This window comes from Oncorhynchus tshawytscha, linkage group LG31 (assembly GCF_018296145.1).
Source record: "Oncorhynchus tshawytscha isolate Ot180627B linkage group LG31, Otsh_v2.0, whole genome shotgun sequence".
NCBI classification, from domain to species: Eukaryota; Metazoa; Chordata; class Actinopteri; order Salmoniformes; family Salmonidae; genus Oncorhynchus; species Oncorhynchus tshawytscha.
The window spans coordinates 17488515-17505243 of record NC_056459.1 but is presented as its reverse complement, the minus strand read 5'-3'; the positions used below and the strand labels follow the sequence as shown (position 1 = coordinate 17505243).

Below are 16729 nucleotides of genomic sequence, written 5' to 3'. Positions count from 1 at the left end.
GTCGGAAGAAACACCGTACACCAGGCGACCGTGTCACCGTACATGAGCCCGGCCCACCACTGGAGTCGCTAGAGCACGATGGGACAAGGAAATCTTGGCCTGCCAAACCCTCTCCTATGCCAAACCCTCTCCTAGCCCGGATGACACTGAGCCAATTGTGCGCCGCCTCATGGGTCTCCCAGTCAACGCTACGCCACTCGGGATGCCCCTGCAAATTGATTTTAACAAACAATTGGTCCCCCCAAAAATGCATCCCTCCGTTGAATTGCAACATCCCAATGTGGTCCTCGAGCCAAAAAGTTTGCCCACCCCTGCCCTAGCCCCTAACCCTGGCTCCTACGCCTAGCTCCTAGCTCCTACCCCCTAGCTCCTACCTCTAGCGCCTACGCCTAGAACCTACACCCTGGCATAGACCCTTCATTTGCTGTAGATCTGTTTGCAGACACATATTGTCAACATCTCTTGTTTCTTTTCAATACCAGTGCCCCTTTAAAAAAAGGTCAAAATATTTTCTTTTGGAAAATTGTCATGTGGAACTGAACTAATGTTTGTGTGTTTTGCAGGTTTCTGTGGGCCAGCCAGGTCCACCAGGTATCCCAGGAGCCCAAGGTAGGGGCACATTATCATACTGGACTGGCATGGTGGGGTGTGCGATAATGATCATCATTTTATTTTACCTTTATGTAACTAGGCAAGTCAGTTAAGAACACATTCTTATTTACAATGACGGCCTAGGAACAGTGGGTTAACTGCCTTGTTCAGGGGTAGAACAACAGATTTTTACCTTGTCAGCTCAGGGATGTCAAACTAGCAACATTTCGGTTACTGGCCCAACGCTCTAACCACTAGGCTACCTGCCGCCCCAGTTATCTGTATGTTCAGAGGGAAATTGGTTTTGGTACTATCACACTGACGTGGCACAATATTCTGTGTGCCGCTGTATACAGTGTTGTGAGCTGTTATAACATTAGCCGTGATTAACCATGCTAATCATTAGTCTGGTCTTCTTGTGACCTTCAGGGGGAGCCTGGGTTCCAGGAGCCAATGGGCCCTCGGGGGCCTCCAGGGGATGGCTTTCCAGGAGAAAAGGTACAAACTTAGCCAACACTTTTTATCCCTGTGGGAATTGAACCCTGACCCACACAGGGCTGTAACTGCCAAACAAACACACACAGACCGGTTCAATGACAACATGGACACACACAACCATTTGCTGTTCACTATAAATGTCCTTGTTGATGTGCTTAACATTACTGTCATATTACTGTACACAGGGGGATTGGTGGAGACTGTGGGCGGAAAGGAGACAAGGGAGAATTTATTTCATGGTTCATTTATATGTTGATTGCTAACCTGTGTCCAAACTTGCAGGGGAAATCTGGTGAGAAGGGGGAACCTGGCCTGACAGTGAGTAGAGCACAAAATGCATACTGTTTCATAATGGCACCTTTGTTAAGTCTCTCAACCATATTTTTATATCTTAATAACGTTTTCTTCCTCCTCCCACAGAGAGAGAACGTCATCAAAATGATCAGGGACATTTGTGGTGAGTTAAAACAGCTCATTGACTATAATTGCAGTCGCTGTACTCATAATATACAGGAGAACGATCGCCTTACGGCGAGGATAGCTGTGCTACAAGCCCAGCTTCAGACGCAATCGTTAGGCAAGGGTAATTTCAGTGTTATAAAGGATGAAACAGCGTCTGTGCCACCAGTAAGTACAGATAGTAATGTTAGTATAAAACCCCTCGCACGGTCCCCACAGCTGGACAACTTTCTCACGGTTTCTGGAGGGAAATGCTGTAGGAATGCTCAACCGGTGTTGTTCATTCAGCCGACAGAAACTTTCAACCGGTTTTCCCCATTAAGCAACGAGTCGGAGTCAGAGGCCGAGCCTTCTCTTGTCTCTACTTCTCCCGTTACGGGGTCTGAGACGTTGAAGCTTCCCACCGTTAGCTCTGACAAATTGAAAACTCTAGTCATTGGCGACTCCATTACCCGCAGTATTAGACTTAAAACGAATCCTCCAGCGATCATACACTGTTTACCAGGGGGCAGGGCTACCGACGTTAAGGCTAATCTGAAGATGGTGCTGGCTAAAGCTAAAACTGGCGAGTGTAGAGAGTATAGAGATATTGTTATCCACGTCGGCACCAACGATGTTAGGATGAAACAGTCAGAGATCACCAAGCGCAACATAGCTTCAGCGTGTAAATCAGCTAGAAAGATGTGTCGGCATCGAGTAATTGTCTCTGGCCCCCTCCCAGTTAGGGGAGTGATGAGCTCTACAGCAGAGTCTCACAACTCAATCGCTGGTTGAAATCTGTTTTCTGCCCCTCCCAAAAGATAGAATTTGTAGATAATTGGCTCTCTTTCTGGGACTCACCCACAAACAGGACAAAGCCTGACCTGCTGAGGAGTGACGGACTCCATCCTAGCTGGAGGGGTGCTCTCATCTTATCTACCAACATAGACAGGGCTCTAACTCCTCTAGCTCCACAATGAAATAGGATGCAGGCCAGGCAGCAGGCTGTTAACCAGCCTGCCAGCATAGTGGAGTCTGCTACTAGCACAGTCAGTGTAGTCAGCTCAGCTATCCCCATTGAGACCGTGTCTATGCCTCGACCTAGGTTGGGCAAAACTAAACATGGCGGTGTTTGCCTTAGCAATCTCCCTAGGATAAAGACCTCCTCCATTCCTGTCATTATTGAAAGAGATCATGATACCTCACATCTCAAAATAGGGCTACTTAATGTTAGATCCCTTACTTCAAAGGCAATTATAGTCAATGAACTAACACTGATCATAATCTTGATGTGATTTGCCTGACTGAAACATGGCTTAAGCCTGATGAATTTACTGTGTTAAATGAGGCCTCACCTCCTGGCTACACTAGTGACCATATCCCCTGTGCATCCCGCAAAGGCAGAGGTGTTGCTAACACTTACGATAGCAAATTTAAATTTACACCAAAAAATGATGACGTTTTCGTCTTATGAGCTTCTAGTCATGAAATCTATGCAGCCTACTCAATCACTTTTTATAGCTACTGTTTACAGGCCCCCTGGGCCATATACAGCATTCCTCATTGAGTTCCCTGAATTCCTATCGGACCTTGTAGTCATAGCAGATAATATTCTAATCTTTGGTGACTTTAATATTCACATGGAAAAGTCCACAGACCCACTCCAAAAGGCGTTCGGAGCCATCATTGACTCAGTGGGTTTTGTCCAACATGTCTCGTGACCTACTCACTGTCACAGTCATACTCTGGACCTAGTTTTGTCCCATGGAATAAATGTTGTGGATCTTAATGTTTTTCCTCATAATCCTGGACTATCGGACCACCATTTTATTACGTTTGCAATTGCAACAAATAATCTGCTCAGACCCCAACCAGGGAACATCAAAAGTCGTGCTATAAATTCACAGACAACACAAAGATTCCTTGATGTCCTTCCAGATTCCCTCTGTCTACCCAAGGACGTCAGAGGACAAAAATCAGTTAACCACCTAACTGAGGAACTCAATTTAACCTTGCGCAATACCCGAGATGCAGTTACACCCCTAAAAACTAAAAACATTTCTCATAAGAAACTAGCTCCCTGGTATACAGAAAATACCCGAGCTCCAGCAAGCTTCCAGAAAATTGGAACGGAAATGGCGCCACACCAAACTGGAAGTCTTCCGACTAGCTTGGAAAGACAGTACCGTGCAGTATCGAAGAGCCCTTACTGCTGCTCGATCATCCTATTTTTCCAACTTAATTGAGGAAAATAAGAATAATCCCCAAATCCTTTTTGATACTGTCGCAAAGCTAAGTAAAACGCAGCATTCTAGGTTGGACTACTGCAATGCTCTACTTTCCGGCTACCCGGATAAAGCACTAAATAAACTTCAGTTAGTGCTAAATACGGCTGCTAGAATCCTGACTAGAACCAAAAATGTTGATCATATTACTCCAGTGCTAGCTTCCCTACACTGGCTTACTGTCAAGGCAAGGGCTGATTTCAAGGTTTTACTGCTAACCTACAAAGCATTACATGGGCTTGCTCCTACCTATCTCTCTGATTTGGTCCTGCCGTACATACCTACACGTACGCTACGGTCACAAAACGCAGGCCTCCTAATTGTCCCTAGAATTTCTAAGCAAACAGCTGGAGGCAGGGCTTTCTCCTATAGAGCTCCATTTTTATGGAATGGTCTGCCTACCCATGTAAGAGACGCAAACTCGGTCTCAACCTTTAAGTCTTTACTGAAGACTCATCTCTTCAGTGGGTCATATGATTGAGTGTAGTCTGGCCCAGGAGTGTGAAGGTGAACGGAAAGGCTCTGGAGCAACGAACCGCCCTTGCTGTCTCTGCCTGGCCGGTTCCCCTCTTTCCACTGGGATTCTCTGCCTCAAATCAAATCAAATCAAATTTTATTTGTCACATACACATGGTTAGCAGATGTTAATGCGAGTGTAGCGAAATGCTTGTGCTTCTAGTTCCGACAATGCAGTAATAACCAACAAGTAATCTAACTAACAATTCCAAAACTACTGTCTTATACACAGTGTAAGGGGATAAAGAATATGTACATAAGGATATATGAATGAGTGATGGTACAGAGCAGCATAGGCAAGATACAGTAGATGGTATCGAGTACAGTATATACATATGAGATGAGTATGTAAACAAAGTGGCATAGTTAAAGTGGCTAGTGATACATGTATTACATAAGGATGCAGTCGATGATATAGAGTACAGTATATACGTATGCATATGAGATGAATAATGTAGGGTAAGTAACATTATATAAGGTAGCATTGTTTAAAGTGGCTAGTGATATATTTACATCATTTCCCATCAATTCCCATTATTAAAGTGGCTGGAGTTGAGTCAGTGTCAGTGTGTTGGCAGCAGCCACTCAATGTTAGTGGTGGCTGTTTAACAGTCTGATGGCCTTGAGATAGAAGCTGTTTTTCAGTCTCTCGGTCCCAGCTTTGATGCACCTGTACTGACCTCGCCTTCTGGATGATAGCGGGGTGAACAGGCAGTGGCTCGGGTGGTTGATGTCCTTGATGATCTTTATGGCCTTCCTGTAACATCGGGTGGTGTAGGTGTCCTGGAAGGCAGGTAGTTTGCCCCCGGTGATGCGTTGTGCAGACCTCACTACCCTCTGGAGAGCCTTACGGTTGTGGGCGGAGCAGTTGCCGTACCAGGCGGTGATACAGCCCGCCAGGATGCTCTCGATTGTGCATCTGTAGAAGTTTGTGAGTGCTTTTGGTGACAAGCCGAATTTCTTCAGCCTCTTGAGGTTGAAGAGGCGCTGCTGCGCCTTCTTCACGATGCTGTCTGTGTGAGTGGACCAATTCAGTTTGTCTGTGATGTGTATGCCGAGGAACTTAAAACTTGCTACCCTCTCCACTACTGTTCCATCGATGTGGCTAGGGGGGTGTTCCCTCTGCTGTTTCCTGAAGTCCACAATCATCTCCTTAGTTTTGTTGACGTTGAGTGTGAGGTTATTTTCCTGACACCACACTCCGAGGGCCCTCACCTCCTCCCTGTAGGCCGTCTCGTCGTTGTTGGTAATCAAGCCTACCACTGTTGTGTCGTCCGCAAACTTGATGATTGAGTTGGAGGCGTGCGTGGCCACGCAGTCGTGGGTGAACAGGGAGTACAGGAGAGGGCTCAGAACGCACCCTTGTGGGGCCCCAGTGTTGAGGATCAGCGGGGTGGAGATGTTGTTGCCTACCCTCACCACCTGGGGGCGGCCCGTCAGGAAGTCCAGTACCCAGTTGCACAGGGCGGGGTCGAGACCCAGGGTCTCGAGCTTGATGACGAGCTTGGAGGGTACTATGGTGTTGAATGCCGAGCTGTAGTCGATGAACAGCATTCTCACATAGGTATTCCTCTTGTCCAGATGGGTTAGGGCAGTGTGCAGTGTGGTTGAGATTGCATCGTCTGTGGACCTATTTGGGCGGTAAGCAAATTGGAGTGGGTCTAGGGTGTCAGGTAGGGTGGAGGTGATATGGTCCTTGACTAGTCTCTCAAAGCACTTCATGATGACGGAAGTGAGTGCTACGGGGCGGTAGTCGTTTAGCTCAGTTACCTTAGCTCTCTTGGGAACAGGAACAATGGTGGCCCTCTTGAAGCATGTGGGAACAGCAGACTGGTATAGGGATTGATTGAATATGTCCGTAAACACACCGGCCAGCTGGTCTGCGCATGCTCTGAGGGCGCGGCTGGGGATGCCGTCTGGGCCTGCAGCCTTGCGAGGGTTAACACGTTTAAATGTCTTACTCACCTCGGCTGCAGTGAAGGAGAGTCCGCATGTTTTCGTTGCAGGCCGTGTCAGTGGCACTGTATTGTCCTCAAAGCGGGCAAAAAGTTATTTAGTCTGCCTGGGAGCAAGACATCCTGGTCCGTGACTGGGCTGGATTTCTTCTTGTAGTCCGTGATTGACTGTAGACCCTGCCACATGCCTCTTGTGTCTGAGCCGTTGAATTGAGATTCTACTTTGTCTCTGTACTGACGCTTAGCTTGTTTGATAGCCTTGCGGAGGGAATAGCTGCACTGTTTGTGTTCGGTCATGTTACCAGTCACCTTGCCCTGATTAAAAGCAGTGGTTCGCGCTTTCAGTTTCACGCGAATGCTGCCATCAATCCACGGTTTCTGGTTAGGGAATGTTTTAATCGTTGCTATGGGAACGACATCTTCAACGCACGTTCTAATGAACTCGCACACCGAATCAGCGTATTTGTCAATATTGTTATCTGACGCAATACGAAACATATCCCAGTCCACGTGATGGAAGCAGTCTTGGAGTGTGGAGTCAGCTTGGTCGGACCAGCGTTGGACAGACCTCAGCGTGGGAGCCTCTTGTTTTAGTTTCTGTCTGTAGGCAGGGATCAACAAAATGGAGTCGTGGTCAGCTTTTCCGAAAGGGGGGCGGGGCAGGGCCTTATATGCGTCGCGGAAGTTAGAGTAACAATGATCCAAGGTTTTTCCACCCCTGGTTGCGCAATCGATATGCTGATAAAATTTAGGGAGTCTTGTTTTCAGATTAGCCTTGTTAAAATCCCCAGCTACAATGAATGCAGCCTCCGGATAAATGGATTCCAGTTTGCAAAGAGTCAAATAAAGTTCGTTCAGAGCCATCGATGTGTCTGCTTGGGGGGGGGATATATGCGGCTGTGATTATAATCTAAGAGAATTCTCTTGGTAGATAATGCGGTCTACATTTGATTGTGAGGAATTCTAAATCAGGTGAACAGAAGGATTTGAGTTCCTGTATGTTTCTTTCATCACACCATGTCTCGTTAGCCATAAGGCATACGCCCCCGCCCCTCTTCTTACCAGAAAGATGTTTGTTTCTGTCGGCGCGATGCGTGGAGAAACCTGCTGGCTGCCCTGCCTCGGATAGCGTCTCTCCAGTGAGCCATGTTTCCGTGAAGCAAAGAACGTTACAGTCTCTGATGTCCCTCTGGAATGCTACCCTTGCTCGGATTTCATCAACCTTGTTGTCAAGAGACTGGACATTGGCGAGAAGAATGCTAGGGAGTGGTGCACGATGTGCCCGTCTCCGGAGTCTGACCAGAAGACCGCCTCGTTTCCCTCTTTTTCGGATTTGTTTTTTTGGGTCGCTGCATAGGATCCATTCCGTTGTCCCGGTTGAAAGGCAGAACACAGGATCCGCGTCGCGAAAAACATATTTTTGGTCGTACTGATGGTGAGTTGACGCTGATCTTATATTCAGTAGTTCTTCTCGACTGTATGTAATGAAACCTAAGATGACCTGGGGTACTAATGTAAGAAATAACACGTAAAAAAACAAAACACTGCATAGTTTCCTAGGAACGCGAAGCGAGGCGGCCATCTCTGTCGGCGCCGGAAGTTGCAATATGCCTCTAACCCTATTACAGGGGCTGACTGGTGCTTTTTCATGTCATCATTAGTAGGGGAGTGTCACATGAGTGGGTTGAGTCACTGATGTGATCTTCCTGTCTGGGTTGGCGCCCCCCCCCCACCCCCCCCCTGGGATGTGCCATGGCGGAGATCTTTGTGGGCTATACTCGGCCTTGTCTCAGGATGGTAAGTTGGTGGTTGAAGATATCCCTCTAGTGGTGTGGGGGCTGTGCTTTGGCAAAGTGGGTGGGGTTATATCCTTCCTGTTTAGCCCTGTCCGGGGGTATCATCGGATGGGACCACAGTATCTCCTGACCCCTCTTGTCTCAGCCTCCAGTATTTATGCTGCAGTAGTTTATGTGTCGGGGGGCTAGGGTCGGTTTGTTATATCTAGAGTACTTCTCCTGTCCTATCCGGTGTCCTGTGTGAATTTAAGTATGCTCTCTCTGATTCTCTCTTTCTCTCTTTCTTTCTCTCTCGGAGGACCTGAGCCCTAGGACCATGCCTCAGGACTACCTGGCATGATGACTCCTTGCTGTCCCCAGTCCACCTGGTCATGCTGCTGCTCCAGTTTCAACTGTTCTGCCTGTGATGATTATTATTTGACCATGCTGGTCATTTATGAACATTTGAACATCTTGGCCATGTTCTGTTATAATCTCCACCCGGCACAGCCAGGAGAGGACTGGCCACCCCACATAGCCTGGTTCCTCTCTAGGTTTCTTCCTAGGTTTTGGCCTTTCTAGGGAGTTTTTCCTAGCCACCATGCTTCTACACCTGCATTGCTTGATGTTTGGGGTTTTATGCTGGGTTTCTGTACAAATACAAATAATGTACAAATAATTTCTATATAAATAAAATTGATTTGATTGTTATTAAAGCAGATGAGTACCTGTTACAGACTGGGTTCAAATCCAGCGTTTCCTGCATGCTACAACTGTGTTAGCCTTCTGAGCTAATGTCTTGACATTCTTGAAGCAGACCTGTGTTCATTCTGCTGTATCCTTTTTCTGTCTGATGTTAGTTCACTCAGTTGACGTACTAGTGATGATTACCAATAGGAACTGTCAAATGTAGAAAGCAAAAAAGGGCTTGTCTGTCTGTCTGTCTGTCTGTCTGTCTGTCTGTCTGTCTGTCTGTCTGTCTGTCTGTCTGTCTGTCTGTCTGTCTGTCTGTCTGTCTGTCTGTCTGTCTGTCTGTCTGTCTGTCTGTCTGTCTGTCTGTCTGTCTGTCTGTCCGTCCATGTAATTTCTCTCAATCTATGTAATTTCTCTGACTGCTGTGAGGAAGATGCTATACCTGGGCGAGGGCACCTTTATGGGTAGTGCCATCTTGAGAGCCAACCAGCTGTTCCAGGCCTCGCGGCCTGGTGTTCATAAAGTCGCCGTGGTACTAGCCGATGGGCACGCAGACCGGCGTGATGCAGTGCAGCCTGAGGACGCTGCCGGCATTGAGATGTTTGTCATCAGACTCTAAATCAAGTTCAAGACTAGATGCTAGACTGCCTAGTATATGGTTCTAGTTGAGTTTTATTTACACTGACACTCATAGCAGTCAATACAACATGGAATCCATGCAAATAACATAGGCCTATCTAAATACATTGATAAAATAACTACCAGAACTCAGGATAAGACCCAGATGCAGACAGCTAGAATCACAGATGTTTATTGACCCAAACAGGGGGCAGGCAAAAGACAGGTCTAGGGCAGGCAGAGGTTTGTAATCGGGTCAGAGTCAGGCAGGTACAGAACGGCAGGCAGGCCCGGGGTCAGGGCAGGCAGAATGGTCAGAACCGGGGAAACTAGTAAACAGAAACTTGAGAAAACAGGAAGACGGGAAAACATGCTGGCAAGACAAACTGGAAACAGACAGAGAACACAGGTATCAATGCACAGGGGATAATGGGGAAGATGGGCAAGACCTAGAGGGGGGTGGAGACAAGCACAAAGACAGGTGAAACCAATCAGAGTGTGGCAGGAACAGACAAGGGACCTATTCTAACAAGACAAATGAAGAGCCCCTTAAGGGGTTTGTGATGGGGATGTCTTGATTTCTGTAGATCGGCATGGAACAGGGCCAAAATTGCTTTGACAATAACTCGATGATGTTAAAAACCTTTATATAACCCTTTGGTTTATGAAGTCTGTGAGAGAGCAGCGATTATTTAAAATGTAAGTATTTGAGTTTAAACAGTGTGAAAATGCATTGCATGTAAAGCAGTCACCATAGTTACAGTATTAAACTATTTAAACATTATAGATAATGTCATCACATCCCAACTATTCTCACTGCATGGCCTGTTTAAAGTTACATTTGGGAAAAAGTTATATTTTGACACTCCCTGGATGACTATTTAATCATTTGATAGCTTGAAATTAGCTTGAGGTTGATGACAGTCTGTGTTAAACTGTGTATCTTGGCACAGCCCTGGAGAGTACGCTGCTGTATATCTTATCTGTACATGGATTTCTTCACACATTCCATACACTCACTATAAATGGTTTGTCTATGGTAGGCTCAGATCTGTTTCCTTGTTCAGATTACATCATAATGTTACAAAACCAGTTCTCGCAAGAAACAGACAGTTGTGCTTTGTTGAAAGAGAGTTGGGCCGTGTGCAAAGCCTGCACATTTCCCAATGTTGATGTCAGAGGGATGCACTGAGGACATGGGCTATCTATCTATGGCTGCATCCCAACTCTCCCAAGGATGTGGAGTGTGTAAGTGCATACTTTGGGATAAGGGTGGAGAATCGGGACACAGCCTCTCTATCAGTTACAGTTTGACCAAAGATCAGGTGAACGACAGCACTGCTACACTGATGCTCCAGAGAGGACCTGTATACTCTATTTCTCTATTGTGTTCTTTATGTAGTCTGTGAACTACCCCCTGTACTGTACAAATATTCAACCTCTTTATATTTTTTATATTTTCACACACCCTTGTTTTTACTCATTGTGTTGCTTCAAATAATTGTCCATTAAAAGACACCTTAACTTCCAAACCAAAAACACTGAACAGATTCTCACAGGTCAGGAGTCTCATGACATAAAATGATCTGTTGTGTACTGAACTTAAGTCAAAATGTAATCTTTAGCTAACAATCTGAATTGAATATTTCACTAGACCTACAGAAATCTGGAGAACACATTAAGTACATACTTCTATTTGAATTTTAACAAAATATCATGTTATCCTCTGTTTTACTGTAAGTTGTAAAAAATATACACTTGACTGAAGAATATATACATTTTTACATTTTACCTTTACAAAATTAAAAAGGAAATGTGAAACTCTATCAACAGAAAGAACTCAACTTAGTACAACTGTCTCCCCTGTCACAAAAAAAACTATATTACTCTATTGTTCATGTATTTGTTGTCTATGTAAATAATGTATAGCTTCAAAATATGTTTAAAACTACCATGTCAGTGAATTTGAGAGTGGTTCCATTTCCTCAGTCTCATTGCTCAGCTTACCAAAGAGAGTGGCAATGTCAGGCTGTTGTTTCGGCATTTAAACATGACACACTAATAAGTTCTTTCTTCAGTGCAGTAGTCCGTCTGTGATATCTCTGTGTTAAGCAGAGACAGGTGTGGTGGTGTTACTCTCAATTTCAGCTGCTACAGCATCAGGGTTGTACCTGTACTTGTATCCATAGGGCCGTAGATGATAGGTGAAGTATTCCAGCGTGTACATCTCTACAGGGTAGATGTAGTGAAATGATACGATGTGATCTGAACAACATTCTGGGCCCTGGGGGAAAGAAGAACGACAGTCTGACTAAGTATATAAATAGTCGTTTAGGTCAGGGGTTCTTCAACGTTTTCAGCCTGGCACCCAAATGAGAAATTCTGTGTTTTCCTGGGACCCAAGCATAGAAAAATATGCAACTATATATAAATATCAGTACATTTCATTGCACTTATGCCTAAAACAAATGCAATATAGACAAAAACAAATAACAATGAAATTAAATATCCATATATATTCATGTTAATTTTCCCCCATTAAAAACACTCTTACATATCTGTCTAGGTTGGAACTGTTGCTGTTAAAATACAAGAAATCATTTTCATTCTGAACTGGAATAAACGGATTGATCACATCCATGAGCTGTGGATGTTTGGTCAGGACGTGTCGTTTTATTAATTTGTTCGTTATGAGAGACTCATTACTAAGCACTTCCACACACAAAACACATTGTGAGCGCTCCTCGTTATAAGTTTGTATGAAAGAGAGAGAAATTCATCGCTGTATACGCGTTCCATGACAATTGAGCTCAGTCAGAACTTGTGGCTAGCATCAGTCCATTTGATAGCAGCGGTGAGTGATGACGATTGGGAATGACAAGTCCACACCGCATCTTTTTTATTCTGTTTTTTATTAACAAATCAATACAGGAAGTACATGTGGGAACACAAGTATATATAAATAATATACAATGGACAGTTGGGCTGGGGTACAATATCACATTACACAAGGACCTTAAGGGACATACATACACTCATTATTCTAACAGCTTTTTTGTTAGTAGAGTATTTAATTGTCTTAAAATACAGTTCAATTTATTTTTGTAAGGTAAGAAAATGTGTTTATTTGTTTGTAAATTTACATTTGTGAATATGAAATTTGGCCAAAAGAATAATGAAATTAATTACATAAAAATGTTTCAGCTTACTTCTATCGTCGATAAAGAAAACATCTCTCCGCCATAGTGTAAGATCATCATAAATGTGTTCAATTATAAATCTACTAATGTCTTGCCACAGTTTTCTTGCATGAATACAATGCCAAAAAAGATGCAACACTGTTTCTGGGTGGTCCTTACAAAAGGAGCCATTTGAGTTGATGTTTTCCTTAATGAGAACAGATTCTCACAGGTCAGCTCCTAACTTCTTCATATAGTGGTTGGCAGGATAATATTTATGAATAATTTTAAAGGAAACTTCCTTAATTTTGTTAACAAGTAGGTATGTGTGTGGCAACATCCAAACTTTTTTCCAACAGATATTATCAATAAATCCATTCCAATAAGGCATGACATAAGGTATAGATAGATACAACATCCTGCTGAAACAAGGTTTGTAATCGCTCCGTTGTTGAATGGACCAAAAGAGAAACAGAAGAATGGACCAAAAGAGAAACTACTGATGAGTCAACAGGGTCAACGGAAGGTAGGCTCTGAGGGTCAGGTCTTGACACGTTCCTGAATAATAAAGCAACACCTGAGGGAACGGCATCTAAAACAATTGCAAAATCTTTAGGTGTTACAGGGACCTTGTAAAGTGATAAGATTTCCTTATAACTGAGTAAAAGACCCTCTGCATTTACCAGTTGGCTCACCAATAGGATATTATTTCGGAAGCAATGTGTCGGAAGAAACACCGTACACCAGGCGACCGTGTCACCGTACATGAGCCCGGCCCACCACTGGAGTCGCTAGAGCACGATGGGACAAGGAAATCTTGGCCTGCCAAACCCTCTCCTATGCCAAACCCTCTCCTAGCCCGGATGACACTGAGCCAATTGTGCGCCGCCTCATGGGTCTCCCAGTCAACGCTACGCCACTCGGGATGCCCCTGCAAATTGATTTTAACAAACAATTGGTCCCCCCAAAAATGCGTCCCTCCGTTGAATTGCAACATCCCAATGTGGTCCTCGAGCCAAAAAGTTTGCCCACCCCTGCCCTAGCCCCTAACCCTGGCTCCTACGCCTAGCTCCTAGCTCCTACCCCCTAGCTCCTACCTCTAGCGCCTACGCCTAGAACCTACACCCTGGCATAGACCCTTCATTTGCTGTAGATCTGTTTGCAGACACATATTGTCAACATCTCTTGTTTCTTTTCAATACCAGTGCCCCTTTAAAAAAAGGTCAAATTATTTTCTTTTTGAAAATTGTCATGTGGAACTGAACTAATGTTTGTGTGTTTTGCAGGGTTCTGTGGGCCAGCCAGGTCCACCAGGTATCCCAGGAGCCCAAGGTAGGGGCACATTATCATACTGGACTAGGCATGGTGGGGTGTGCGATAATGATCATCATTTTATTTTACCTTTATGTAACTAGGCAAGTCAGTTAAGAACACATTCTTATTTACAATGACGGCCTAGGAACAGTGGGTTAACTGCCTTGTTCAGGGGTAGAACAACAGATTTTTACCTTGTCAGCTCAGGGATGTCAAACTAGCAACATTTCGGTTACTGGCCCAACGCTCTAACCACTAGGCTACCTGCCGCCCCAGTTATCTGTATGTTCAGAGGGAAATTGGTTTTGGTACTATCACACTGACGTGGCACAATATTCTGTGTGCCGCTGTATACAGTGTTGTGAGCTGTTATAACATTAGCCGTGATTAACCATGCTAATCATTAGTCTGGTCTTCTTGTGACCTTCAGGGGGAGCCTGGGTTCCAGGAGCCAATGGGCCCTCTGGGGCCTCCAGGGGATGGCTTTCCAGGAGAAAAGGTACAAACTTAGCCAACACTTTTTATCCCTGCGGGAATTGAACCCTGACCCACACAGGGCTGTAACTGCCAAACAAACACACACAGACCGGTTCAATGACAAAATGGACACACACAACCATTTGCTGTTCACTATAAATGTTCTTGTTGATGTGCTTAACATTACTGTCATATTACTGTACACAGGGGATTGGTGGAGACTGTGGGCGGAAAGGAGACAAGGGAGAATTTGGAGAGCCAGGGTCTGTAGGACACATGGTATGATAGTCTTCTGGTCCCATCATGGTTATAAAATAACTTATTTCATGGTTCATTTATATGTTGATTGCTAACCTGTGTCCAAACTTGCAGGGGAAATCTGGTGAGAAGGGGGAACCTGGCCTGACAGTGAGTAGAGCACAAAATGCATACTGTTTCATAATGGCACCTTTGTTAAGTCTCTCAACCATATTTTTATATCTTAATAACGTTTTCTTCTTCCTCCCACAGAGAGAGGACGTCATCAAAATGATCAGGGACATTTGTGGTGAGTTAAAACAGCTCATTTACTATGAATGGATGTGTACAGAACATAAACACTATTGACTTACAGAGTTAGCTGACGTTTCTTCCTTCTAAGGAACTGTGCCAAGAGCTCCCTGGAAAACAGTGGTAATTGTTACTATTGCTGGACTATCCTTTTCTAAATAGATCAAAATGAATATATTAAATGTTCTTCTGTTTGCTCTTTGGGTTCTAGGCCAGGTTACTGTAAAACACTTTGTGACAACTGCTGATGTAAAAATGACTTTTAAAATACACTTGATTGATCGATAAAGACACTCTTTCTGTTTGTTCTCAGGCTGTGGTCTGAAGTGCAGAGAGAGTCCTCTAGAGCTGGCGTTTGTGATTGACAGCTCAGAGAGCATTGGACCGGAGAACTTTGAGGTGGTCAAGGACTTTGTGAACGCTCTGATTGACCGTGTGTCTGTGAACTGTGAGGCCAGCGGTATCAGTGTGATCCTCTACAGTCATTTAGACATGGTGGTGGTCAATGTGAAGCAGCAGTCCAGCCAGAACGATATTAAGGTCAGTAGTATTGAAGCAGATGAGTACCTGTTACAGACTGGGTTCAAATCCAGCGTTTCCTGCATGCTACAACTGTGTTAGCCTTCTGAGCTAATGTCTTGACATTCTTGAAGCAGACCTGTGTTCATTCTGCTGTATCCTTTTTCTGTCTGATGTTAATTACACTCACACATTCATCCACTGGTCGGTCGGTCGGTCGGTCGGTCGGTCGGTCGGTCTGTCTGTCTGTCTGTCTGTCTGTCTGTCTGTCTGTCTGTCTGTCTGTCTGTCTGTCTGTCTGTCTGTCTGTCTGTCTGTCTGTCTGTCTGTCTGTCTGTCTGTCTGTCTGTCTGTCTGTCTGTCTGTCTGTCTGTCTGTCTGTCTGTCTGTCTGTCTGTCTGTGTAATTTCTCTGACTGCTGTGAGGAAGATGCTATACCTGGGCGAGGGCACCTTTATGGGTAGTGCCCTCTTGAGAGCCAACCAGCTGTTCCAGGCCTCGCGGCCCGGTGTTCATAAAGTCGCCGTGATACTAGCCGATGGGCACGCAGACCGGCGTGATGCAGTGCAGCCTGAGGACGCTGCCGGCATTGAGATGTTTGTCATCAGAGTGGTAAATAAGAAAGACCCGCTGTACGCAGAATTCCAGGCTGAGATGATTGCTATCACCTCTGGCCCAGATAAGGAGCACGTGTACCTGATCGACGACTTCATGACGCTGCCCAGTATGTTGGTCTAGATCAAGTTCAAGACTCTAAATCAAGTTCAAGACTAGATGCTAGACTGCCTAGTATATGGTTCTAGTTGAGTTTTATTTACACTGACACTCATAGCAGTCAATACAACATGGAATCCATGCAAATAACATAGGCCTATCTAAATACATTGATAAAATAACTACCAGAACTCAGGATAAGACCCAGATGCAGACAGCTAGAATCACAGATGTTTATTGACCCAAACAGGGGGCAGGCAAAAGACAGGTCTAGGGCAGGCAGAGGTTTGTAATCGGGTCGGGGGTCAGGCAGGTACAGAACGGCAGGCAGGCCCGGGGTCAGGGCAGGCAGAATGGTCAGAACCGGGGAAACTAGTAAACAGAAACTTGAGAAAACAGGAAGACGGGAAAACATGCTGGCAAGACAAACTGGAAACAGACAGAGAACACAGGTATCAATGCACAGGGGATAATGGGGAAGATGGGCAAGACCTAGAGGGGGGTGGAGACAAGCACAAAGACAGGTGAAACCAATCAGAGTGTGGCAGGAACAGACAAGGGACCTATTCTAACAAGACAAATGAAGAGCCCCTTAAGGGGTTTGTGAT

The 16729-nt window shown here is 45.0% G+C and overlaps 1 long non-coding RNA gene across 1 annotated transcript; it reads left to right on the top strand.

The window, feature by feature from the left end:
* Positions 1 to 560: 560 nt before the first annotated feature.
* LOC121841457 lies at positions 561 to 1628 on the top strand. Its single transcript, XR_006080478.1, has 4 exons — positions 561 to 609; positions 1021 to 1089; positions 1372 to 1407; positions 1510 to 1628. It is a non-coding gene; the product is annotated as an uncharacterized LOC121841457 (long non-coding RNA).
* The last annotated feature ends 15101 nt before the right edge of the window (positions 1629 to 16729 follow it).